Genomic DNA, 26,191 nt, shown 5'->3' on the forward strand with positions numbered 1-26,191 from the left:
TGGACCTAAGACCTGTAGACGAGCAGAGTTTAAGGTTGCAGGAACAGGAAGCAAAAATTTTTCTAGCAGCTCACTAGGGGTAACAGTGAGTGATGGCTGTCCCATTTCTACCCCTTGATTCCTGGACCCATGAATCCTGGCTATGGGAGAAACAGCACCATAGACTGGACACTGATTCAAGGCATACACAGCCTCCTGGAGAACATTGCCTCAGCCTTACAAGGTATTGCCACCTAGTTGATGCCATAATTGAGTCTTCAAAAGGCCATTCCACTATACTATGAACCCAGCTGCTGCAGGATGATGGGGAACCTGGTAAGACCAGAGAATTCCATGAGTAGGTGTCCATTCCTGTGCTTGCTGTAAAGTGTCTTCCTTGATCAGAAGCAATGCTGTGTGTAATACCATGATGATGAATAAGGCATTCTATAAGTCCACAGATAGTAGTTGTGGCAGAAGCACTGTGTGCATGGAAGGCAAACCCATATCTGGAGTATGTGTCTATTCCAGGTAGATTAAATCGCTGCCCCTTGCATGATGGAAGTGGCCCAATGTAATCATCCTGCCACCAGGTAGCAGGCTGATCACCTTGGGGATTGGTGCCATAATGGGCTGAGTATGGGTCTGTGCTCATGAGCACTTTGTTCATGAACCCAGTGGGCAATGATAGGAGTGGCTGGGGAAAGAGGCTGTCTGTTATCCATAGAACATATCATATCCACTTGTTTTTTAAAAGTTTCCTGTACAGAAATCACCCTCTGGTGAGCAGTCATGTGAAACACAAATATCTTCATGTTTTTAGTCCACTCAGAAAGTTCTCTCCACATATCTGTTCCCCAGACCTCTTTGTCACCAATTTTCCAATCATGTTCTTTCCAAGTCCCTGACCAGTCGAACCATTACCAACAGCCCATGAGACATACAAATGTACCTCTGGCCAAGAGGCCGTAGCTCTGTACTGGGAGAGGACAGTTCATGTGACACCTACCTTTTTAAGCACCTTTATCTTAATTTGGCACTCACCCCATTACTACTGTCCTTTACCTGTTTTCTGGAGCTTTGAGAAAGATGTTTCTACCAATTCTTGCTGGTTGTTCAAAACTTCTGTGAGGGGATGGGACTCTGAAGCTTCTCGCTTATCTTTATTTATTTTTTGCATGGGCAGGCACTGGGAATCGAACCTCCACCAACAAACTAGAAAATATAGAATGAGAAATTCATAGAGATAGATCAATTGACTCAAGAAGAAATAGAAAACAACAAACCTATAATAAGAACAGAGATCCGTGCATGCTGAAAAGGGAGTCAACAAAATTCAGAAGGGAACTTCCGCAAGATGATAAAAAAAAAAACATTTATGAAGAAAACATACAACTGACATCATAATCAATGGTGAGAGACTTCAAACTTTCACCCTAATATCAGCAACAAGACATTGATGTTTGCTTTCATTGCTGCTATTCAATATTGCTCTAGAAGCAATATGACTGTGGGGTCACATGAAACTTAACCCCACAAAGGATAGGTCAAGCCTTCTTAAAATTAGGCCTAAGAGTCACCCCCAAGAGAGCCTCTTTTGTTGCTCAGCTGTGGCCTCTCTCTCCAGCCAACACAACAGGCAAACTCACCACCCTCCTCCTGTCTATGTGGGACATGACTCCCAGGGGTGTGGACCTTCCTGGCAGCATGGGACAGAAACCCTAGAATGAGCTGAGACTCAGCATCAAGGGATTGAGAAAACCTTCTCGAACAAAAAGGGGAAGAGTGAAATGAGACAAAGTGTCAATGGCTGAGAGATTCCAAACAGAGTCGAGAGGTTATCCTGGAGGTTATTCTTACGCGTTACGTAGATAACACCTTGTTATTCAAGATGTAGTGGAGAGGCTGGAGGGAACTACCTGAAAATGTAGAGCCATGTAGGGCAAATTCCAGTAGCCATGTTTCTTGATGATGATTGAATAATGATATAGCTCTCACAGTGTGACTGTGTGATTGTGAAAACCTTGTGCCTGATGCTCCTTTTATCTACCTTGTCAACAGACGAGTAGAATATATGGAATAAAAATAAATAATAGGGGGAATAAATGTTAAAATAAATTTAGTTTGAAATGCTAGTGATCAATGAAAGGAAGGGGAACGGGGTATGATATGTAAAATTTTTTTTCTGTTATCGTTTTATTTCTTTTTCTGAATAGATGCAAATGTTCCAAGAAATGATTATGATGATGAATATGCAACTAAGTGATGATATTGTGAATTACTGATTATATATGTAGAACAGAATGATCAAAATGGGAATGTTTGCATTTTCTTTGTGTTTTTTTGTATTAAAAAAAATAAAAAGATTAAAAAAATTCCCATCCCTGCCAGCCTTCCATCTCTACAAATTTGTTATCATGTAAGTGATATCATACGCTTTTTGTTCCTATGTTTCTTGCTTATTTCCCTGAGCATAATGTTGTCAGGGTTCTTCATGTTGCAGCACATCTCAGTTTCATTTCCTTCTCATGACTGAATAATACCCATTGTGGATATATTCTACATTTTGTTTATCCACATTCAGTTGTTGTTGGATGCTTGGATTTTTTCCAATATTTGGCTATTGTGAATTCTGCTGTAAACGTTATTGTACAAGTATCTGTGGCCCTTTCACTCTCTTTGGGTATATACCTAGAAATGGGATTGCCAGGTCAAATGGTAATTGTTTATTTAACATTTGAGGAACTGCCATATTGCTTCCAAGGGGATGCACCATTTTACTTTCCCACCAACAGTACATTGCAGTTAAAATTTCTCTGCATCCTCTCCACTTGTTATTTTCTGTGTGTGTTTTTAAATCATAGGCATCCTAATGGATGAGATATGCTATCTCATTGTAATTTGAATATGTGTCTCCTTAATGGCTAATGATATTGAGCATCTGTTTTTGTGTTTATTGGCCATTTAGGTATCTTCTTTGGAGAAATGTCTGTTCAAGATCTTTATCCGTTTTTAAATTGAGTTATTTGTCTTTTTGTTGCTGCATTGTTAGAGTTCTTTGTATATTCCAGATATTAAACCCTTATTCAATTATGGTTTCACATTATTTTCTCCCATTCTGTAGGCTGTGTTTCAACTTCTTGATAATTTCCTTTGATGCACAGAAGTTTCTAATTTTCATGAAATAAAATTGACCTATTTCTTTTCTTTTGCCTCTGGTGTCCCATTTAAGAATCCATTGTTGAATTCCAGGTCTTGAAGATATGCCCTATGTTGCATTCTAAGGAGTTTATAGGGCCTTGATCCATTTTGCATCAGTTTTTGTATAGGGTGTGAGATAGGGATCTAATGGCATTCTTTTGCCTTTGGATATACAGCTTTCCCAATGCCATTTGTTGAAGAGACTTTTCTTTTCCTACTGCATGTACTTAGCACCCTTGTCAAAATTATCAATTTCTGGACTCTCATTTCTGTTCCAGTGATCTATTTGTATTTTTGACAGTATCACACTGTTTTGATTACTCATTCTTTGTAATAAAGTTTTAAATTGAGAAATTAAGAGTTCCCCAACCCCATTTTCAAGATTATTTTGACTATTTGGAACCCCTTGCTATTCTTGTAAACAGAATGAAATCTAGACAGAGAGAGAAAACCACAGGAAGCAACAAGCTGAAAGTCAGTGGAATGCAGAAGAGAAGGGAGAAGCCAGGAGGGTCTGCCATGTGCACTGCCAGGTGTTGGAGGAGCCCAGCACCAAAGGTTGCTGGCAGTCAGCCACAGAACACCAGTCTTTAGGAAGAAAGCATTGCTTTGATGAGGCCTTGATTTGGACATGATTTGAACTTCTGTTCTCAAAACTTTGAGCCATTAAATTCCCATTGTTTAAGCTACTCAAGTATTTGCTTGAGTAACCATGGAAGAAGCTAAAGCACTAAAGTATAGTAAGCCAAGGTGTGTTTTCTGTGTGTTGGACTTGTGCCCCACCACATTGCTGAATTCACTTATTAGTTGTAATAATTTTCTTGTGGATTACTTTGGGTTTTCTATATATAAGATCATATTACCTTCAAATAGAGGTAGTTTGCTTCTTTTTTCCAATTTGGATAATTTTTATTTCTACTTGCTCTGGCAAGAACTTCTAGAGCAATATTGAATAGCAGCAATGAAAGCAAACATCAATGTCTTGTTCCTGATATTAGGGTGAAAGTTTGAAGTCTCTCACCATTGATTATGATGTTAGTTGTATGTTTTCTTTTTCTTTTCTTTTTTTTTTTTTTGAATGCCAGACTTTATTTGAATGTCACCAGTTTTCCTCTTAATGTCCTTTTTCTGTTCCAGGATCCAGTCCGGGACATCACATTGGATTTAGCAGTCCATATATATATATATTTTTTAATTAATTAGAAAAAAAAAAGAAATTAACACAACATTTAGAAATCATTCCATTCTACATATGCAATCAGTAATTCTTAATATCATCACATAGATGTATGATCATCATTTCTTAGTACATTTGCATCGATTTAGGAAAAGAACTAGCAAAACAACAGAAAAAGATATAGAATGTTAATATAGAGAAAATAATAATAATAATAAAAATATATAAAAAGGAAAAAGAAAAAACAAAAGACACAAACAAACAAACAAAACAAAAAAAAACTATAGCTCAGATGCAGCTTCATTCAGTGTTTTAACATAATTACATTACAGTTAGGTATTATTGTGCTGTCCATTTTTGAGTTTTTTTATCTAGTCCTGTTGCACAGTCTGTATCCCTTCAGCTCCAATTACCCATTATCTTAACCTGTTTCTCACTCCTGCTGGTCTCTGTTACCAATGACATATTCCAAGTTTATTCTCTAATGTCGGTTCACATCAGTGGGACCATACAGTATTTGTCCTTTAGTTTTTGGCTAGACTCATTCAGCATAATGTTCTCTAGGTTCATCCATGTTATTACATGCTTCATAAGTTTATCCTGTCTTAAAGCTGCATAATATTCCATCGTATGTATATACCACAGTTTGTTTAGCCACTCGTCTGTTGATGGACGTTTGGCTGTTTCCATCTCTTTGCAATTGTAAATAATGCTTCTATAAACATTGGTGTGCAAATGTCCGTTTGTGTCTTTGCCCTTAAGTCCTTTGAGTAGATACCTAGCAATGGTATTGCTGGGTCGTATGGCAATTCTATATTCAGCTTTTTGAGGAACCGCCAAACTGCCTTCCACAGTGGTTGCACCCTTTGACATTCCCACCGACAGTGAATAAGTGTGCCTCTTTCTCCGCATCCTCTCCAGCACTTGTCATTTTCTGTTTTGTTGATAATGGCCATTCTGGTGGGTGTGAGATGATATCTCATTGTGGTTTTGATTTGCATTTCTCTCATGGCCAGGGACATTGAGCATCTCTTCTTGTGCCTTTTGGCCATTTGTATTTCCTCTTCTGAGAGGTGTCTGTTCAAGTCTTTTTCCCATTTTGTAATTGGGTTGGCTGTCTTTTTGTTGTTGAGTTGAACAATCTCTTTATAAATTCTGGATACTAGACCTTTATCTGATTGATATGTCGTTTCCAAATATTGTCTCCCATTGTGTAGGCTGTCTTTCTACTTTCTTGATGAAGTTCTTTGATGCACAAAAGTGTTTAATTTTGAGGAGCTCCCATTTCTTTCTTTCTTTCTTCAGTGCTCTTGCTTTAGGTTTAAGGTCCATAAAACCGCCTCCAATTTTAAGTTTCATAAGATATCTCCCTACATTTTCCTCTAACTGTTTTATGGTCTTAGACCTAATGTTTAGATCTTTGATCCATTTTGAGTTAACTTTTGTATAGGGTGTGAGATACGGGTCCTCTTTCATTCTTTTGCATATGGATATCCAGTTCTCTAGGCACCATTTATTGAAGAGACTGTTCTGTCCCAGGTGAGTTGGCTTGACTGCCTTATTGAAGATCAAATGTCCATAGATGAGAGGGCCTATATCTGAGCACTCTATTCGATTCCATTGGTCAATATATCTATCTTTATGCCAATACCATGCTGTTTGGACCACTGTGGCTTCATAATATGCCTTAAAGTCAGGCAGCGTGAGACCTCCAGCTTCGTTTTTTTTCCTCAAGATACTTTTAGCAATTCGGGGCACCCTGCCCTTCCAGATAAATTTGCTTATTGGTTTTTCTAATTCTGAAAAATAAGTTGTTGGGATTTTGATTGGTATTGCATTGAATCTGTAAATCAATTTAGGTAGGATTGACATCTTAACTATATTTAGTCTTCCAATCCATGAACACGGTATGCCCTTCCATCTATTTAGGTCTTCTGTGATTTCTCTTAACAGTTTTTTGTAGTTTTCTTTGTATAGGTTTTTTGTCTCTTTAGTTAAATTTATTCCTAGGTATTTTATTCTTTTAGTTGCATTTGTAAATGGAATTCGTTTCTTGATTTCCCCCTCAGCTTGTTCATTGCTAGTGTATAGAAATGCTACAGATTTTTGATTGTTGATCTTGTAACCTGCTACTTTGCTGTACTCATTTATTAGCTCTAGTAGTTTTGTTGTGGATTTTTCCGGGTTTTCGACGTATAGTATCATATCATCTGCAAACAGTGATAGTTTTACTTCTTCCTTTCCAATTTTGATGCCTTGTTCTTCTTTTTCTTGTCTAATTGCTCTGGCTAGAACCTCCAACATGATGTTGAATAATAGTGCTGATAATGGACATCCTTGTCTTGTTCCTGATCTTAGGGGGAAAGTTTTCACTTTTTCCCCATTGAGGATGATATTAGCTGTGGGTTTTCATATATTCCCTCTATCATTTTAAGGAAGTTCCCTTGTATGACTTTCTTTTGAAGTGTTTTCAACAGGAAAGGATGTTGAATCTTGTCAAATGTCTTCTCTGCATCAATTGAGATGATCATGTGATTTTTCTGCTTTGATTTGTTGATATGGTGTATTACATTAATTGATTTTCTTATGTTGAACCATCCTTGCATACCTGGGATGAATCCTACTTGGTCATGATGTATAATTCTTTTAATGTGGATTCGATTTGCTAGAATTTTGTTGAGAATTTTTGCAACTATATTCATTAGAGAGATTGGTCTGTATTTTTCTTTTTTTGTAATATCTTTGCCTGGTTTTGGTATGAGGGTGATGTTGGCTTCATAGAATGAATTAGGTAGCTTTCCCTCCACTTCGATTTTTTTGATGAGTTTGAGGAGAGTTGGTACTAATTCTTTCTGGAATGTTTGGTAGAATTCACATGTGAAGCCGTCTGGTCCTGGACTTTTCTTTTTAGGAAGCTTTTGAATGACTGATTCAATTTCTTTACTTGTGATTGGTTTGTTGAGGTCATCTATTTCTTCTTGAGTCAAAGTTGGTTGTTCATGCCTTTCCAGAAACCCATCCATTTCATCTAAATTGTTGTATTTATTAGCGTAAAGTTGTTCATAGTATCCTGTTATTACCTCCTTTATTTCTGTGAGGTTAGTAGTTATGTCTCCTCTTCCATTTCTGATCTTATTTATTTGCATCCTCTCTCTTCTTCTTTTTGTCAGTTTTGCTAAGGGCACATCAATCTTGTTGATTTTCTCATAGAACCACCTCCTGGTCTTATTGATTTTCTCTATTGTTTTCATGTTCTCAATTTCATTTATTTCTGCTCTAATCTTTGTTATTTCTTTCCTTTTGCTTGCTTTGGGGTTAGTTTGCTGTTTTTTCTCCAGTTCTTCCAAGTGGACAGTTAATTCCTGCATTTTTGCCTTTTCTTCTTTTCTGATATAGGCATTTAGGGCAATAAATTTCCCTCTTAGCAGTGCCTTTGCTGCGTCCCATAGGTTTTGATATGTTGTGTTTTTGTTTTCATTCGCCTTGAGATATTTACTAATTTCTCTTGCAATTTCTTCTTTGACCCACTCGTTGTTTAAGAGTGTGTTGTTGAGCCTCCATGTATTTGTGAATTTTCTGGCACTCCGCCTATTATTGATTTCCAACTTCATTCCTTTATGATCCGAGAAAGTGTTGTGTATGATTTCAGTCTTTTTAAATTTGTTAAGACTTGTTTAGTGACCCAGCATATGGTCTACCTTTGAGAATAATCCATGAGCACTTGAGAAAAAGGTGTATCCTGCTGTTGTGGGGTGTAATGTCCTATAAATGTCTGTTAAGTCTAGCTCATTTATTGTAATAATCATATTCTCTATTTCTTTATTGATCCTCTGTCTAGATGTTCTGTCCATTGATGAGAGTGGGGAATTGAAGTCTCCACCTATTATGGTATATGTGTCTATTTCCCTTTTCAGTGTTTGCAGTGTATTCCTCACGTATTTTGGGGCGTTCTGGTTCGGTGCATAAATATTTATGATTGTTATGTCTTCTTGTTTAATTGTTCCTTTTATTAGTAGATAGTGTCCTTCTTTGTCTCTTTTAACTGTTTTACATTTCAAGTCTAATTTGTTGGATATTAGTATAGCTACTCGTGCTCTTTTCTGGTTGTTATTTGCGTGAAACATCTTTTCCCAACCTTTCACTTTCAACCTATGTTTATCTTTGGGTCTAAGATGTGTTTCCTGTAGACAGCATATAGAAGGATCCTATTTTTTAAATCCATTCTGCCAGTCTATGTCTTTTGATTGGGGAATTCAGTCCATTAACATTTAGTGTTATTACTGTTTGGATAATATTTTCCTCTAACATTTTGCCTTTTGTATTATATATATCATAACTGATTTTCCTTCTTTCTACACTCTTCTCCATACCTCTCTCTTCTGTCTTTTCATATCTGACTCTAGTGCTCCCTTTAGTATTTCTTGCAGAGCTGGTCTCTTGGTCACAAATTCTCTCAGTGACTTTTTGTCTGAAAATGTTTTAATTTCTCCCTCATTTTTTGAAGGACAATTTTGCTGGATATAGGAGTCTTGGTTGGCAGTTTTTCTCTTTTAGTAATTTAAATATATCATCCCACTATCTTCTAGCTTCCATGGTTTCTGCTGAGAAATCTACACATAGTCTTATTGGGTTTCCCTTGTATGTGATGGATTGTTTTTCTCTTGCTGCTTTCAAGATCCTCTCTTTCTCTTTGACCTCTGACATTCTAACTAGTAAGTGTCTTGGAGAACGCCTATTTGGGTCTATTCTCTTTGGGGTGCGCTGCACTTTTTGGATCTGTAATTTTAGGTCTTTCATAAGAGTTGGGAAATTTTCAGTGATAATTTCTTCCATTAGTTTTTCTCCTCCTTTTCCCTTCTCTTCTCCTTCTGGGACACCCACAACAGGTGTATTTGTGCGCTTCATATTGTCATTCAGTTCCCTGATCCCCTGCTCAAATTTTTCCATTCTTTTCCCTATATTTTCTGTTTCTTTTTGGAATTCAGATATTCCATCCTCCAGTTCACTAATTCTAGCTTCTGTTTCTTTAAATCTATCATTGTAGGTATCCATTGTTTTTTCCATCTTTTCTACTTTGTCCTTCACTCCCATAAGTTCTGTGATTTGTTTTTTCAGATTTTCTATTTGTTCTTTTTGTTCAGCCCATGTCTTCTTCATGTCCTCCCTCAATTTATTGATTTGGTTTTTGAAGAGGTTTTCCATTTCTGTTCGTATATTCAGCATTAGTTGTCTCAGCTCCTGTATCTCATTTGAACTATTGGTTTGTTCCTTTGACTGGGCCATATCTTCAATTTTCCAAGCGTGATCCGTTATTTACTGCTGGCATCTGGGAATTTAATCAGATTTCCCTGGATGTGGGATCCAGCAGGTTGAAAGATTTTGTTGTGAAATCTCTGGGCTCTGTTTTTCTTATCCTGCCAAGTAGGTGGCGCTCGTGGCGCTCATCTGTCTGCAGGTCCCACCAGTAAAAGATGCTGTGGCTCCTTTAACTTTGGAAAACTCTCGCTGTGGGGGAGGGTCGCCAGCTGAAGTGGCTTGGGGTAGTGCCAATCCGAATCTCCCAGCCGACCTGGGATGCCAAGCATGGTGGGGGGCGCCGGCCGCCGCGGCTTGAGGGAGTGCCTATCCAATGTTCCCAGCCGGACCGGGAAGTCATGTGTGTGGAAGGGACCCTCGTCGCCGGTCTCCGCGGCTTGGGGGACCTCCGATCCAATTCTCCCAGCCGGTCCGGGGGGCCACGCGTTCGGGGGAGTACCTGCTGCCGCGGCTTGAGGAGACTACCTGTCCAATTCTCCCAGCCAGGCTGGGAAGGAGGAAGGGAGGGACTCCGGCCGCCAGCCGCCCCGGCCTGGGGAAGTGCGCGCCCCTCGGTTATCTCACCACTGCGGATTCTCCCTCCTGGTTCAGCCATTCCAGAATGGGGTATGCTGTCTTTTTGGTCTCCGTCGTGGCTCCGGGAGCTGTTCTGTACCGTTTCTGTTTCTTTAGTAGCTGTTCTGGAGGAGGAACTGAGACCCGCGCGTCTTACTAAGCCGCCATCTTCTCCGGAAGTCCAGTTGCATGTTTTCTTTATAAATTTTTTTTTTTATCATCTTGCGGAAGTTCCCTTCTGAATTTTGTTGTCTCCCTTTTCAGCATGCACGGATCTCTGTTCTTATTATAGGTTTGTTGTTTTCTATTTCTTCTTGAGTCTTATTATAGGTTTGTTGTTTTCTATTCTTGAGTCAATTGATCTATCTCTATGAATTTTTCATTCTATATTTTCTAGTTGGTGCACAGTTGCTCATAATATTCTTATAAAACCTTTTATTTCTATAAGGTCAGTAGTGATATCACCATTTTTCTAGCTGAATTTAGTTATTTGCATCTTTTCTCTTTTTTCTGTGTCAGTCTAGTTAGTCATTTGCAATTTTATTGATTTTTTTTCAAAAAAACAACTTTTTATTCTCTCCATTGTTTTTCTACTTTCTTTTTCATTTTTCTCTACTCTAATCTTAATTATTTCCTTTGTTCTACTAACCTTGGGGTTACTTTGCTCTTGCTTTTCTAGTTCCTCAAGATGTGAGGTTAGGTTATTGATTTTGCGATCTTTCTTCCTTTTAAATATAGGCATTTGTAGCTATAGTTTTCCCTCTGAGTACTGCCTTTATTGCATTCTATAAGTTTTGATATATTGTGTTGTTGTTTTCGTTTGTCTCTAAGTATTTTCTAATTTCCTTTGCAATTTCTTCTTTGACCCATTGGTTGTTGAAGATGATACTATTTAATTTCCACATATTTGTAAATTTTCTAGTTTTCCTTCTGTTATCTAGCTTCATTCTATCATAGTAAGATGGGTTAATTTCTATAATTACAATATTTAAAAATTTATTTAGACTTGTCTTATGCCCTAGATATGTTTTACTCTAGAAAATGATCCGTGTGCTCTTGAAAGGAATGTGTATTCTGCTGTTGAGTGAAGTGTTCTATATACATTAGTTATATCTGGTTGGTTTATAGTGTTGTTCAGATACCTTGTTTCCATATTGATTTTCTGTTTAGATGCTTTCTCTGATATTAAAGGGTGTATTGAAATCTTAACTATTATTGTAGAATGATCTATTTCTCCCTTCAGTTCTGTCAGAGATTCATATATTTTGAAGCTCTACTGTTAAGTGCATATATGTAATTATAATTGGTAAATTTTTGTTGAATTGACCCTTTCATTGATACACACACACCTGCACACACACATATATACTTTTTTTTTTGTCTCTCGTAGTGGTTCGTTACTTAAAGTCTGTTTTGTCAGATACTAGTATAGACTGCTCTTTTGATTACTACTTTCACAAAACATTTTTTTCCGTTCTTTCACTTTCATCCTATTTCTATCTGTGGGTTTACGATGGGTCTATTGTGAACAGCGTATAGTTGGGTAATATTTCTTTATCCATTCTGCTAATCTCTGCTTTTTGGTTGGAAAGTTTAATCCATTTAAATTTAAGGTAATTACTGAGGAGGTAAGATTTACTTTGTCATTTTACTAATTGTTTTTTGTAAGCCTTATGCTTTTTTGTCCCTCCTTTTCTCCATTATTGCCTTCTTTTCTGCTTAGCTAATCTTCTATAATGAGTCATCTTGAATGACTTATCCTTTCCTTTTGTGTAGATTCTTTAGATATTTTCTTTATTGTTACCATGGTGATTACATTTGGCATATTAAATCTGTTACAATTTAATCTATTTATAATCAGTAGCCTGCACATATGCAGTTTGTATCCTTGCATACCTCCCTTTTTGTTTTGTTTTCATCACAGATTACATCTTTAGGTATTGTGTGGCCAGTAAGATAGGTTTGCACTTGATTTTTTGTATTTCAATTTTAAGTGTTTTAGAGATAGCATTACAAATGAAAAATGAAATAATACTGGCTTTTATATATACCCACTGTTCAGTCAGCCAAAGCTACCAGAATGCAACACACCAGAGATGGATTGGCTTTTATTAAAAGGGGATTAATTTAGTTAAAATTTATAATTCTGCAGAGGAACAGCAGCTAACTTTTATCTGAGTTTCTCTTCTATGTGAGAAGGCACACGGTGACTGTGCCTTCTCTCCAGACCTCTGGGTTCCCACAGCTTTCCCTGGGGTGACTCCTTTCTGCATCTCCAAATGTCTGGGTTGAGCTTCAGTGCTGAGATGAGGTACGCTGAGATGCTGGGGCTGTGCTGTGTTGAGCTCTCTTCTGACTTCTCTCTTTTAAGCCTCCAGCTAATTAAATTTAAACATCACTGACTGTGGAAGGCACTTCCCTTAAAGTGACTGCAGATACAATTAACCATAGATGAGTTTCACATGCTAATGATTCAAATCCACAGCAACAGAACTAGGCACCACCTGGCCAAGTTGACACCTGATCCTAATTATGCATCCATGTTGTTGCCTCCAGAGATCTCTCCTCCTTCATTCAGTGTCATTTCCTTTTCATATGGCACTCTTTTTAGCGTTTACTAAAGGTCTGTCTAGGGTTTTGGTTTGTCCATAAATGTCTTAATTTCTCCCTTATTTTTGAAGGATGACTTGGCCTGGTATATTTTTCTCAGGTAACAGTTTTTTTCTTTTAGATCTTTAAGTATGCCCTCCCATTGGCTTCTGGCTTCCATGGTTTCAATTGAGAAATTGGGTGTTAATATTATTAAGGATCCCATTTCTTTGACATGTTGCTTCTTTTCTGCTGTTTTTAAGATTCTATGTCTTTGGCATTGGACACTTTGATCATAATGTGTCTTAGTGTGGATTTGTTTGTGTTTATCTTGCTTGGCATTCATTGAGCATCTTAGATTTGTATATTCATATCTTTCATAAGATTTGGAAAAATTTTTATGCCATTGTTTTTTCTTCTTTTTTTTTTCTGGCTCTTTATCTTTCTGTTCTCTTTCTGGAATTCCTCTGATGCACATATTGTTACACTTGATGATATGCTTCAGGCTCCTCTCATTCAACTCATTTTTTTTTCGTTCTTTTTTTTCTGCTTCTCAATCTGGACAGTTTCGATTGTTTTATTTTTGAGTTCACTGATCCTTTCTTCTGCCTCCTTCAATCTGCTCTTGAACCCTACTTCTGAATTATTTGCTTCAGTTATTGTACTTTTCAGTTCCAGAAATTCTATTTGGTTCTTATTTATATTTTTTATTCCATTATTGAAATTATTATTTTGTTCATATATTGTTTTCCTGATTTCCTTTAGTTTTTTATCCATGTTTTCCTTAGTTTACTAATATTATATATGAGAATTGTTCTAAGATCTCTGATTAGTAATTCCAGAGACTGTGTTTCCTCTGGAATATTTTCTGTCAAATTCTTATTTCCCTGTTATTGAGCCATATTTTCCTGCCTCCTTGTATGTTTTGTAATTTTTTGAGTATTATATTGTAGTCACTCTGGAAGTCTAGTTTTCTCACTCTTCAGTACACCAGACTAAGAACAAGAATAGTAAAAGGAAAAGAAACAAAAAGGGCAATAAAAGGGCAGGAGAAAAAGAGAAGGTGGGGGAAGAAAAGAATTACTAACCAACAAAGCACCTTTAAAAAGGGGGGAGAAGCAAGGAAGAAAATAACGAAGTATACTCTGTCTCCTAGTCTCTTGCTATGTGCTGGTGGGAAGCCAGAGCTACTGCTTTTGAGGCTGAAACATAGGCCAGCGTTCTTGTTTGTCCCTCCAGGATCTGCCAGATCCCAAAGTATAAAAGGAAAAGAAAAAAAACAACCCATCAAAAAGCAAAGTAAAAGAAAGAGTGGTGCACTGATTCTTTATATTTCTGTGGATGGCTGACATAGGCCAGAAGACGATGCTTCTGGGAGAACCTGAGGCTAGTGTTTGTGCTGTGCTCTAAGGGATTCACCAGACTGAACAACACAAGAATGAGAAAACCCAACCAGTGACAAAGTTCACCAGAATTTAAAGCCTGATAGATGATGGTATGAGGCTAGAAGCTTCTGCTACAGAAACAAAAGCCAGTGTCTATGCTGTGCCCTCAGGAGCTGCTAGACCAGGAAATGCCCACACAGAGAAGGGAAAACAAAACAAAAGAGAACTCACCAAAGAAGGTGCACGTGCTCTTTATATCTTCTGGGTCAATGCTGGTTAGAGGTTGGAATAGCTTCTGCCCAGAGGGTAGAGATTGAGGCCAGCTTCTCAGTCAGGGAGTGCTCAGACCCACTGTGGCCTTCAGTGCCAACTTTGAGAGGAAGAGGTTTTCTCTGCCAATCCTGGCCCCAGCCACAGCTGCAGATGTTTCTATAGCCACTTCTGCGGGGGTAAACAATTGGACTGATCACTGGTATGCGCTTTCACTTAAATAAACTGAACTCTTAGCAGCCTCTCACTTCCTCAGGCACTCCTGTAGTTCTCAATGGTTATTCTGATTCCACGGTTTCCACCTCATTAATTCTATTCTAGTCTCTTTTCTCCAAGTCTTTTCGTTTTTCTAGTGGAGGGAACCATTTGTAAAACTTCTTGTTCTGCCTTTCTGGGCCTGTGCTCTGATACTGACTTTTTGAAGAGTCCAGGCTAGCTGTCTTATATAATATCCCACCTAATGGATTTATTAGATAATACCATTGTTTTATTCTTAAGCTGTTCTCTCCTTTATATTTTCTATAAAGTGAAAGTTAGGTCTAATCTCTCTTGATTAAATAAAGCTTTAATATTTTTGACAATATTATTTCATATGTGATGATGTATATTTCATATGCATTAATGAGAAGCACATCATGTCAGGGCATTCCTGCTATTCGTGTTGATAAGTTAAATCACTTGTATAATAGTGGTGACTGCAGATCTCTCCTTTGTAAAGGTACATTTATTCCTTTGCAGTTAGCAAGTAATTTGTGGAGTGTTAATTCAACGTGATATGAATGTCCTGTTCTCCAGTAACCTTTGAGTGAATGGTTTTAATGTCTTTTGATGAACCTTGCCTGAAACAGTTATTTCACTAGGATTTGGAAATGGTGAATCGATCATTATTTCTGCATTTTATAGCTGGCATTCTTCTGCACAGAAGAGTTTTCCATCATAAATTGAAAATGAACTACAATTCCTCCTAAAAAGACATGGGAAATATATAATAGTTTCTTTTAAAATATTCATTTTCAGAGTAAGGAGTTAGTTAAATACTTATCTCCAGTGGTGGTGTCAAATGATTTTTTAAAAATCTTTTTTAGTTTTTTACTATTGATTTTATGTATTCATGGGTATTATGATTTTATGTTTTACAATTAAATATAGCATTTTTTCTTTTTGATGCTAAAATTGTTCCAAATTTGGTCAGTTTGACTTCTGCATCCTCTTGACCTGCACCTTTTGCCTCTGAATATTTTCTTGCTTTCTGGAACTAGGAGATGTCTCAGAGCTCACCTTATGTTTATCCTGGCCCAGAACTGGAAGTAGCCAACTCTCCAAAGGAGCCTTAATTCCTTTTAATGGGGAATTATATTTAGAAACTAAGATCTGGGTATTAGATGTGCCCATTACTATACGGTTGTGTGGCTTTTTCAGTGTGCAGACCTGGGAAATATATTTTTATAAAACACGAGTTCATATAGACATTTGCAATTCAAACTTGTCATGACTCTCTTCTTTTTTTTTTTAATTTTTTTTATTAATCAAAAAAAGAAAAGAAATTAACACAACATTTAGAAATCATTCCATTCTACACATGCACTCAGTAATTCTTAGTATCATCACATAGATGTATGATCATCATTTCTTAGTACATTTGCATTGATTTAGGAAAAGAACTAGCAAAACAGCAGAAAAAGATATAGAATGTTAATATAGAGAAGAAAATTAAAATAATAATACTAATAAAAAAATATATATATATAAAGGAAAAAGAAAAAAACAAAAACAAAAGATACAAACAAACAAACAAAAAACTATATTTCAGGTGCAGCTTCATTCAGTGTTCCAACATAGTTACATTACACTTAGGTATTATTGTGCTGTCCATTTTTGAGTTTTTGTATCTAGTCCTGTTGCACAGTCTGCATCCCTTCAGCTCCAATTACCCATTATCTTACCCTGTTTCTAACTCCTTCTGGTCTCTTTTACCAATGATATATTCCAAGCTGATTCTCGAATGTTGGTTCACCTCAGTGGGACCATACAGTATTTGTCCTTTAGGTTTTGGCTAGACTCACTCAGCATAATGTTCTCTAGGTCCATCCATGTTATTACATGCTTCATAAGTTTAGTCTGTCTTAAAGCTGCATAATATTCCATCGTAGGTATACGCCACAGTTTGTTTAGCCACTCGTCTGTTGATGGACATTTTGGCTGTTTCCATCTCTTTGCAATTGTAGATAATGCTGCTATAAACACTGGTGTGCAAATGTCCGTCTGTGTCTTTGCCCTTAAGTCCTTTGAGTAGATACCTAGCAGTGGTATTGCTGGGTTGTAATCCATTCTGCCAGTCTATGTCTTTTGATTGGGAAATTCAGTCCATTAACTTTTAGTGTTATTACTGTTTGGATAATATTTTCCTCTACCATTTTGGCTTTTGTATTATATATATCATAACTGATTTTCCTTCTTTCTACACTTTACTCCATACCTCTCTCTTCTGTCTTTTCATATCTGACTCTAGTGCTCCCTTTAGTATTTCTTGCAGAGCTGGTCTCTTGGTCACAAATTCTCTCAGTGACTTTTTGTCTATAAATGTTTTAATTTCTCCTTCATTTTTGAAGGACAATTTTGCTGGATATAGAAGTCTTGGTTGGCAGTTTTTCTCTTTTAGTAATTTAAATATATCATCCCACTGTCTTCTAGCTTCCATGGTTTCTGCTGAGAAATCTACACATAGTCTTATTGGGTTTCCCTTGTATGTGACAGATTGTTTTTCTCTTGCTGCTTTCTAGATCCTCTCTTTCTCTTTGACCTCTGACATTCTAACTAGTAAGTGTCTTGGAGAACGCCTATTTGGGTCTATTCTCTTTGGGGTGCGCTGCACTTCTTGGATCTGTAAATTTAGGTCTTTCATAAGAGTTGGGAAATTTTCAGTGATAATTTCTTCCATTAGTTTTTCTCCTCCTTTTCCCTTCTCTTCTCCTTCTGGGACACCCACAACACGTATATTTGTGCGCTTCATATTGTCATTCAGTTCCCTGATCCCCTGCTCAAGTTTTTCCATTCTTTTCCCTGTAGTTTCTGTTTCTTTTTGGAATTCAGATGTTCCATCCTCCAGTTCACTAATTGTAGCTTCTGTCTCTTTAGATCTACCATTGTAGGTATCCATTGTTTTTTCCATTTTTTCTTCTTTGTCCTTCACTCCCATAAGTTCTGTGATTTGTTTTTTCCATTTTTTCTTCTTTGTCCTTCACTCCCATAAGTTCTGTGATTTGTTTTTTCAGATTTTCTATTTCTTCTTTTTGTTCAGCCCATGTCTTCATGTCCTCCCTCAATTTATTGATTTGGTTTTTGAAGAGGTTTTCCATTTCTGTTCGTATATTCAGCATTAGTTGTCTCAGCTCCTGTATCTCATTTGAACTATTGGTTTGTTCCTTTGACTGGGCCATATCTTCAATTTTCCGAGCGTCATCCATTATTTTCTGCTGGTGTCTGGGCATTTGATCAGATTTCCCTGGGTGTGGGACCCGCTGGTTGAAAGGTTTTTCTGTGAAATCTCTGGGCTCTGTTTTTCTTTACCTGCCCAGTAGGTGGCGCTCGTGGCGCTCCTCTGTCTGCGGGGCCCACCAGTAAAAGATGCTGTGGCTCCTTTAATTTACCAATCCCAATCTCGCAGTCGGCCCGGGGAAACCGCGTGGAGGGGGGTCGCCGGCCGCCGCGGCTTGGGGGAGTGCCGGTCCAAATTGCCCAGCTGGCCCGAGACGCCAAGCATGGCGGGAGGGCCCTGCTATCCAACGTTCCCAGTCAGACCGGGGAGCCACATGCGTGGAGGGGACCCCAGTTGCCAGCCGCCCCGGCCGGGAAAGAGCACGCCCCTCGGGTATCTCACCGCAGCAGATTCTCCCTGCCCGTTCAGCCGTTCCAGAATGGGGTACGCTGTCTTTTTGGTCTCTGTCGTGGCTCCGGGAGCTATTCCGTATTGTTTCTGTTTCTTTAGTTGCTTTTCTGGAGAAGGAACTAAGACCCGTGCGTCTTACTAAGCCGCCATCTTCTCCGGAAGTCCCCGACTCTCTTCTTAATGTCATGATTTTATGTTTGAACCACTTTATCAATGAAAATCTTGGTTTCTAATTACAACAAGGTATTTACTTGTTTGGTTTATCTTATAGTCCATGTGAAATAGTTTCAAAATTACAATATTCAACATATGACTAACAGTGAAATTGCTGAATGACATTTAAGAAATCGTTTCAGTTTTTTTTATTTATTTCTTTATTTTTGTATGCTGTACGACAGGGGTCACATTTCATTCTTTTTCCATGTGACCATTTGTTGAATTTTTGTTGTTTTTTTTTCTCCTTTGTTTGTTTTGCTTGCTTGTTTGTTTTTGGAAAGTGCATGGGCCAGGAGTCAAACCCAGGTTTTCCACATGACAGGCAAGAATTCTACCACTGAACTGCCCTTGCACCCCTGCCTTTTCAGTTATTTTTGCTCTTAAAATCAGTGTATACTCAGGTGTATGGTGAGTTCACTGGGTCTAAAAGCCATTTGAGCTTGTTCTTTTTCCTATGGTAATTTTACCAATTTGATACATGGCTTAGATTAATTTATTTTAGCTAATCTTCCAATATGGAATTTGTTATTGTCTTCTTGATTTATTAATTATTGTGTTTCTTATTTCTATAAGTTGTTCTCTTAGGTACTTCTTCATATCTGTATGTTCTTTCTTTGTAGTTTCTTTTCTCTACACCTATTTTCAACCTTGTTTCTTAATTTTTTAAGCGTGCTAAACTTATTTATTTTACATTCTATAGCCGATGATTCTATGTCTGCAATTTTTGTTAGTCTGATTCTGCATTTTACTTCTGTTCCTTCTCACTCATATTTTTGGGTTTTTGATTGTGAGCTCTGTTCATTGTAGTTTTATATTGGGAATTCTTTGGTGTCTTTGTTTGAAATATGTTTATCCAGAGGAAACTTACATTTGTTTCTGCCAGATGTCTGGAGGCATTACCAACTTGGTGCCACTTTAAAACTAAAATTCTGTATTGTTTTTATTTGGGGGGGTGAAGGTGGATACAGGTAATAAGAGTTTGGCTTTCGGAGGTCAGGACTGATGTAAGATTTTGCGCTGACCTACTGCATGGTGTGGGCCACAAGGACTGTTCTCATACATGACTCATGAAAACCCAAGCTCTGGGCCTCTGCGGCCTGGCAGATGCCATCAGGGCAAAGGTCAGCACCACTGTGTGCCCAACTTTCTGCCTCTGTTTTATACTGTTTTTGGTCTCCAAGGACTTTATTATTTCCCAGAAGGCTCAGAAACATATTTAAATATATGTTATAGTTGAGGACATGGGAGTGAAGGGATTTTTAGGGAAATGTGTAGTGCAAGAAGAGAGGAGGGCCGGGTACTTTAGGGAATGCCAACGTTAAGAGGTAGGCAGAAAAAGAGCAGTCAGCAACAAATGAGAAGGACTGTTAATGCATGAAGAAGGAACAAGTAAATGGCTTTGTGAATGTTTCAAAAAGAAAGAATGCTCAGTTTATCAGAGGTTGAAGAGAAGCCAAGTAAAAGGGGACTGCATGTCTATTTCAGTTTGGCAAGTGGGACATCATCATTGACTTTGGTTGTTTTTGGGGAGAATAAGCCAAGGTTGTAGAATAAATCAGAAGTGGGAAAATATTGGCTAATATGCTGCTTTAATTGTGTTAAGCCATAATGCCTGATGTGTCTGTCTCCTTGTCGAGGAATCTCAACCTTGTTGTAGCACAGCCCTGGAAGCCTTCCTGCTTCTCTATTCCTCGTGGCAGACTCACCATTCCTATGCCACTTTTCAGGGGTTTCCTCCCTCCAGGCTGTCATGGGAGTGGGGTGCAGCCTGACAGGCAGCCCCCTTTCTTTCTAGTACACAGGCTTCTGCAGATTTAGGGTATGGGAGCTAACCCCTCTTGGGATGTTAAAACAGAAAACAAGCCTGAGAACGTTTAAAACTTGTAAAGCCTTGTGGGTCTTGAGCCTTGTCTGCAGTTCCTGTTTTCCTTCTGAAACAGTAAAAAGATATAAGTATCTTTTATTCCATAGCTTTCATTCTCTTGATGGAGGGGTTCACTCTTCCTCTATGACACCTTTTTTCCCATTCTAAAATTGGAATTGAGTGTGAAGCAGCAGCACAGACAAGATTAAAAGATATCTCTGTCTCATATATAAGAAGATGTACAGCCAACTGGGCTGCCGTCACCAAGGGTCTCAGGACCGGGTAACATTCTTCCCTCCCCAGAAATGACTCCCTCTGACCACCCCCTCCGGCCGAAGACAGAAGCTGCTTTAGAGAAGAAATTCTGCTGCTGCCTTTGGTAAATGTCTTCCTCAGTGATTGCTTCTGAGCATGCCCTTTGTAGCTGCTTACTAAAAATTCATGTTCAGGTGAAGAAAATAAATTTTATAGGAACTCTCCGTAGCGAATGACATTAGGCTGGTGTTAATGTGACTGCCCACACATCCAGGTAAGTGCTGGTTCCAAGATTTTGTATAAGGTACCAGAGGGAAGCCATGTACCTTACATTATTACCTCAAAAAGTGATCACTGCAAAGTTATCAAAAATAGCGGTTGTTTACTGTGGGATTCATTTGACGCAGTTAATCAAATGATGACATTCACAACTCTGTGGAAAGGTGAAAAGGTGTTATGTCCTCCCCTGGTGGGGACTGAGAAAGCAGTGGTGCCTGGCTTGTGGTCAGAGCACAGGTGCTACTCACTGTAATTAAGAGGACATTAGGAACTCCATGGCAACGGTGTTACATTTGTTTCTTCTTTCATTCCTTTTAATAGTCTGCTGGAGATGTCAAAATAAAATTTCCTTCCTGTTTATTTTTATCTCTTCTCAGGGAACTGTTGATTTTTCTTTTTCTTTTACCTCCTACTTCAATATCGGTGAGGCGTAGGGCTGCTGTTGTGAGCTCCTCAAGTGGCATCTGGGCTCCAGGAAGATTTGCTACGTGAGCTCTCAGAGGACAGGACCTTAGGGGATATGGGAGGGGCCCAGACAAGGGTTATGCCAGCTCTAGCTGAATTACCCCTGCCCCCTCTGGGGCGGTCCAAGACCCTCCATTAGAGATATTTTACAGGAAGGCTATGTACAGCTTTGGGGACACTTCAAATGTCTTCCAGAAGCAGCAGAAAGTAATCAGAAGGATAGAACCTAGTGGGAAAATGGATAGTAATTGTAGCTTGTCTGAAGGCCAACAGGAGGCTGAATTCTGTGAATACGCAGACGTTTTCAGGAGAGGATGCTGAGTTCCTCTCCATGTCTGTTGAGTTCAAACTAGATTTAAATCAAAACAAGGAGATGTCATTATAGATAGCCCTCAAGTAGCAAGCTATAGACTGAACATCTTCAGGAAGACGCTGAGCAATCCTTCTCCAGAGGAGAGCACACATCTTTCCCCAAGAGGAGCACACCTCTACTATCCAAATCAAAGCTCCACGAGGAGTGTTCCTGTCTCCTTGAGTTGTTATAATTTTAACCTTCGGTGACTGTGGGCTCACTTGTAGAGTTAGCCACCACCAACACACTGCATATTAAGTAGTGCCCATTAAGGATGGGCATAAAGTGGAATATTAGTTAAAACTGTATGTAAATATATTACAAAGCAAATAAGAAAATATGAGTAAATGCTTTAGAACTAGTTTCTACACCTAATTGAGGGCGTATGGCTGACTCTTTCTTCCACTTCCCATTCCATGTTCTTCCTACCTTAGGATAGTACCTTACCTTCTTTGGGCTTCTTTACCCAGCAGTGTGTGATCCAAATCTCCATTCCTGAGGGCTCTGAGCCCTTGGTAATCTTGTGTATATTGGGCTGCTGTGATCATCCCCATTACTAACCAGTAGACATGGCACCAGTAGGAGGTACTCTATAAGATCCTCCGTGGTCCGTCACTCCTCTCTGCCTTCACTGTGTTGGAGTAACTCTACTTCCCCTTCATGGTAAGAGTTAATCTCCCCAGCTGACATCTTAGCCCCCTTTATTTGTTCATCTAATGCCATGAGGAAACTGAAATGGCTGGGTGATGGTAGCCTTTGGTTGGATGGAATCATTGTTGTATCCCCTGGTAGAAGCATTTCTTAGCTGCTGGTAAGGCCTCTGAATAAGCAGATCACAGAGTTTAAGATATTTTAGGAGTAGATTAATAGTTATAATGGTGAGCACTGCCACTCCCACTTCTACTACTTGATACTGACCCTGTGTATTTAGGTCATGGGTAAGTACCATATGTCGTTTGTGGGATAAGACCTCAATGTCACAGGCAGTGACAGCATCCTAACTTCATAAGACAGTATCTGTCATCTGGTACCATACTGGAACCTTTGATTATTCTGTAAGGTTGACTACTTCATGATGGTGGGATAAGGCTGGTTATTCTGTAAGGTTGGCTGCTTCACTATGATGGGATAAGGCCATCAAATCCCATGGACATAGCCCATTGTACTGCTTCGTTTGCTATGAAGTGAGGTTGTTAGAAGTGATGTTACATCTAATAGGAAGACAGCAAATAAGTAAGGCAAGTAAGTCAGTCCAAGGATGGTGGTGTTAGCGGAAATGTGGTGAGTAGAGAAGGCAAATCCACCTCCAGAAAACAAACAACTCTCTGGTCCCTCTAAAGTGAAGGGGTCCAGGATAATCGATCTGCCACCAGTATAGAGAAGGTCACGGGGGTTGGCAAGCTGGGTCCCAGTTGAATCCTGCTGAGGAGCAGTCTTCATGGTTGATCCCTTGCATAGCCTCTGTTCCTGCCACTATGGCCTCTTTGGTTACAGCTCATTGAAAAGCATTGGCATGGCTGTGCAAAGAGGTGAGCTGATAGCCACAGGACATGCCAGCTTGTTATTGAGAGCAGCAGGGGATTCCGTTATGTGTTTGCATGGGTCACAGGTATTCTCATTGTGCTCCCTGTGAGATGTTGACTTACACAGCTTTTCCCCAGCTCTCCTTATCAACACAATCCAATTTGATTTCGTCTACAATCCTGTCATACAAGACTATTGGACACCCCCATGAATCAGTTTTATATTATTTCCTTCCAGGCATACTGGCCAATGGAATGTATCCCTTGAAATTATACCCAGGGTGAGGCTCTTCTTTTTTGCTCTGTCCTTTCGGGCCATCTAATACGTTGTGTTGCAGCTATCCAGTTCCAGGTGATGCCAGCATATCATGGAGAGCCATCAGTGATCAGAGCTCATTTTTTTCCTCTCCTTTATAAGTCCTTATGTATGTATATTTATGTTTTTATGTAAGTAAGTATACATGATACATTTTTATATCTTAGAATCAAGTGCATATATTCAGGTGTATGTATCCATTCATGATGAAGTATTGCTGGGCATGCCTGATTTTATGGCTAGGTAGGTCAGATAACTCTCAGCGGGTAATGGACAACTCAAGACATCATGTCCTCTGGTGTACTGGGGTCAGGTATAGCTTACTTGGCATTAGCAAGTAAGTCACAGTGGCATGCCCAACTGTGTGTAAATTGCCTCCAAATTCCCAAGAGGCTCACCAATAATTGTGCCCCTTTTTTTAAAAGTAAGTAGTACAAGTTGGACCAACTCATATTTTACTTAGACCTTGGCCTCCCAGAAACTTCTCTGAGGCATATCCCCATATTATCTTTTACTTACGGTATGCTTGTATCTTACTAAGGCATCTGGTATAGCTGGGGCTTCTAATTTTATGGGTCTTATTAGCATGATGCTTTTAATATACTGAACCAGCTTGAAGTTCTCTGTGGGGGTGACAGACATGGTCCCTGCAGGTGAATTAGGGGCACAGTACTGAAGAGGTAATTCTGCCCTAAGGCAACAGAGTAGGGGTTTACTTACATCCTGGCCAGGTTAAGGTGAACTACCTTTGATATTCCTTGCTTATTGGGAAAGAAAAAGTCAGGGTAAGAGCTTAAATGAGGGGCCAGGGCTGTGTGAATTTGTTCCAATAGATTGTATCTGGAATGGCAGCTGTAATTCGAGTCCACACCTGATTAAGTGTACAGTTATCCATAGTCATTCTCCAAGGCCCATCTGTCTCCTGCACCTGGCATATTAAATGGGAATGTGAGTAGAGTTACTGTACTTATATCTTTTGGGTCTTTAGATGTTTGTCTTTATCTCTTTAATTTATCCAGGGATGCCTTATTACTTTGATGGAAGGGGTGGTTCTTATAGCCTTTAGTTTGCAGATCTGGGAGCTAGGATAGGGATTTTTCCAGTTTATTCTTACAGTTCTTTCCACTTAAGAACTCAGAAAATAGCCGCAGATATATTTAGGATCCCTCTGGTCCTACTATAAACAAACTTTAGTCACAAGTACATTTGCCTCTTGTTCCGATTTGTTCCCACCCTGCCTGGTGGACCAGAATGGCGTGCAGGCCTCGATGAAGTGGTGTTAGCTTAGAGAGGCTGTCCAATTACTTCCCAGGTTCTGGATATTTTGCTTTGTGTGGGAAAACAGTTATCCTGGTAAATGACCTGAGTTCCTTTAAGGAAGGCAAGGAAAAAAAGAAAAGTCACATTATGTACTTGACATGTTATGGTGTTTTTCTCATGGTTACTTGGCCTTCCCTTCGTGCAAGGGGCCCTGGTTCTGTGACTTGACTCAGGTCTTGGAATCATTAGGTAATGATCATGTCCCTGATTCACCTGCAGGGTTCATGTCCGTCTCACTCTCACGGGAGACCTCAAACCAGTTCAGCACATTCATGGCATTGTACTATTAGGGCCTATAGAAATAGAAGTCCCAGTTATACCAGATGCCTTCGTGAGATCAAGCATACCATAAGTAAAAGAAAGTAGGAGGGTATGCCCCTCAGAGAAGTTTCTGGAAGGGCAAAGATCCAGGTAAAGTAAAAGTTGGTCCACCTTGTGCTACTTACTCCTGAGTAAGGGGAACAAATATTGGCAAATGCTTTATTCAGCAAGATTCTATTTTTTTCCAACTCTGCATATAATAATAAGTCATGGTAATAATGATAGCTAACATTTATTGAGTGTTTAATCTGTGCCAAGCATTGCCTTGAGAGGCTTACATATATTACTTGATGTAATTCTGTAACAATTTAAGAGCAGGTGGTGGTTTTATCCGTCTTTTACAAACAAGGAAATGGAGATGCGGAGAGGTTCAGTAACTTGACCAAGGGGACTTGAAGCGTTGTCTTCTTAAGATCTTGGGATCTCGTGACCAATTATCTTTCACCAAAGATGCCTGCAGATCAGTTTTCTGGCTACCCTGCTGGCCACATAGCTCACTTCACTTCGTGTACTGGTGATCAGGTCCGCTTTGCCTTGGGGGGTAAGTGCCATTGTTTTGTCTTTATCACTTAAGGATCCTATATTGAAATGAAAGCTCCTATTATCCCCTGGCAGCATTCCCAGCCCACAAAGAACAGCTTTGCCAGCACATTTCAGAGCTGTCCCCTCGGAAAGTCTCAACAGTCTTGGAGGGAGTGTCTTCAGGGCCCTCTTGCAGACGTAGTTACAGGGTGAGTTAGAGAATCACACGTGATAAATCCATTCTGACATTTTTTTTTTTTGTATTTTGTGCTGTGGGGGTCACATTTCAATCCTTTTTCATGTGTGTAGCCTGTTATTGCAGCCCCATCTGTTGAAGATTTTGTTTTTGGAGTGCATGGGCCGGGAATCAAACCCAGGTCTCCCACATGGCAAGCAAGAA

General features: G+C 39.0%; 1 protein-coding gene and 1 long non-coding RNA gene across 17 annotated transcripts in view; one reads left to right on the forward strand and one right to left on the reverse strand.

Annotated features, from left to right (window-relative positions):
- The window catches only part of LOC143681022 (uncharacterized), a 42,407-nt gene extending 19,968 nt beyond the window's left edge, over positions 1–22,439 (reverse strand). For both annotated transcript variants that reach the window (XR_013174313.1, XR_013174312.1), the window contains exons 1-3: positions 22,237–22,439; positions 14,434–14,643; positions 1,045–1,194 (exon numbers count right to left, since the gene is read on the reverse strand). This is a non-coding gene — a long non-coding RNA (uncharacterized LOC143681022). The remainder of the gene's footprint in view (positions 1–1,044; positions 1,195–14,433; positions 14,644–22,236) is intronic.
- Positions 1–26,191, forward strand: part of HHAT (hedgehog acyltransferase) — a 472,050-nt gene that overhangs the window by 108,022 nt on the left and 337,837 nt on the right. The window lies entirely within an intron of this gene.

Source organism: Tamandua tetradactyla, chromosome 4 (genome assembly GCF_023851605.1).
Source record: "Tamandua tetradactyla isolate mTamTet1 chromosome 4, mTamTet1.pri, whole genome shotgun sequence".
In the NCBI taxonomy this organism is placed as follows: Eukaryota; Metazoa; Chordata; class Mammalia; order Pilosa; family Myrmecophagidae; genus Tamandua; species Tamandua tetradactyla.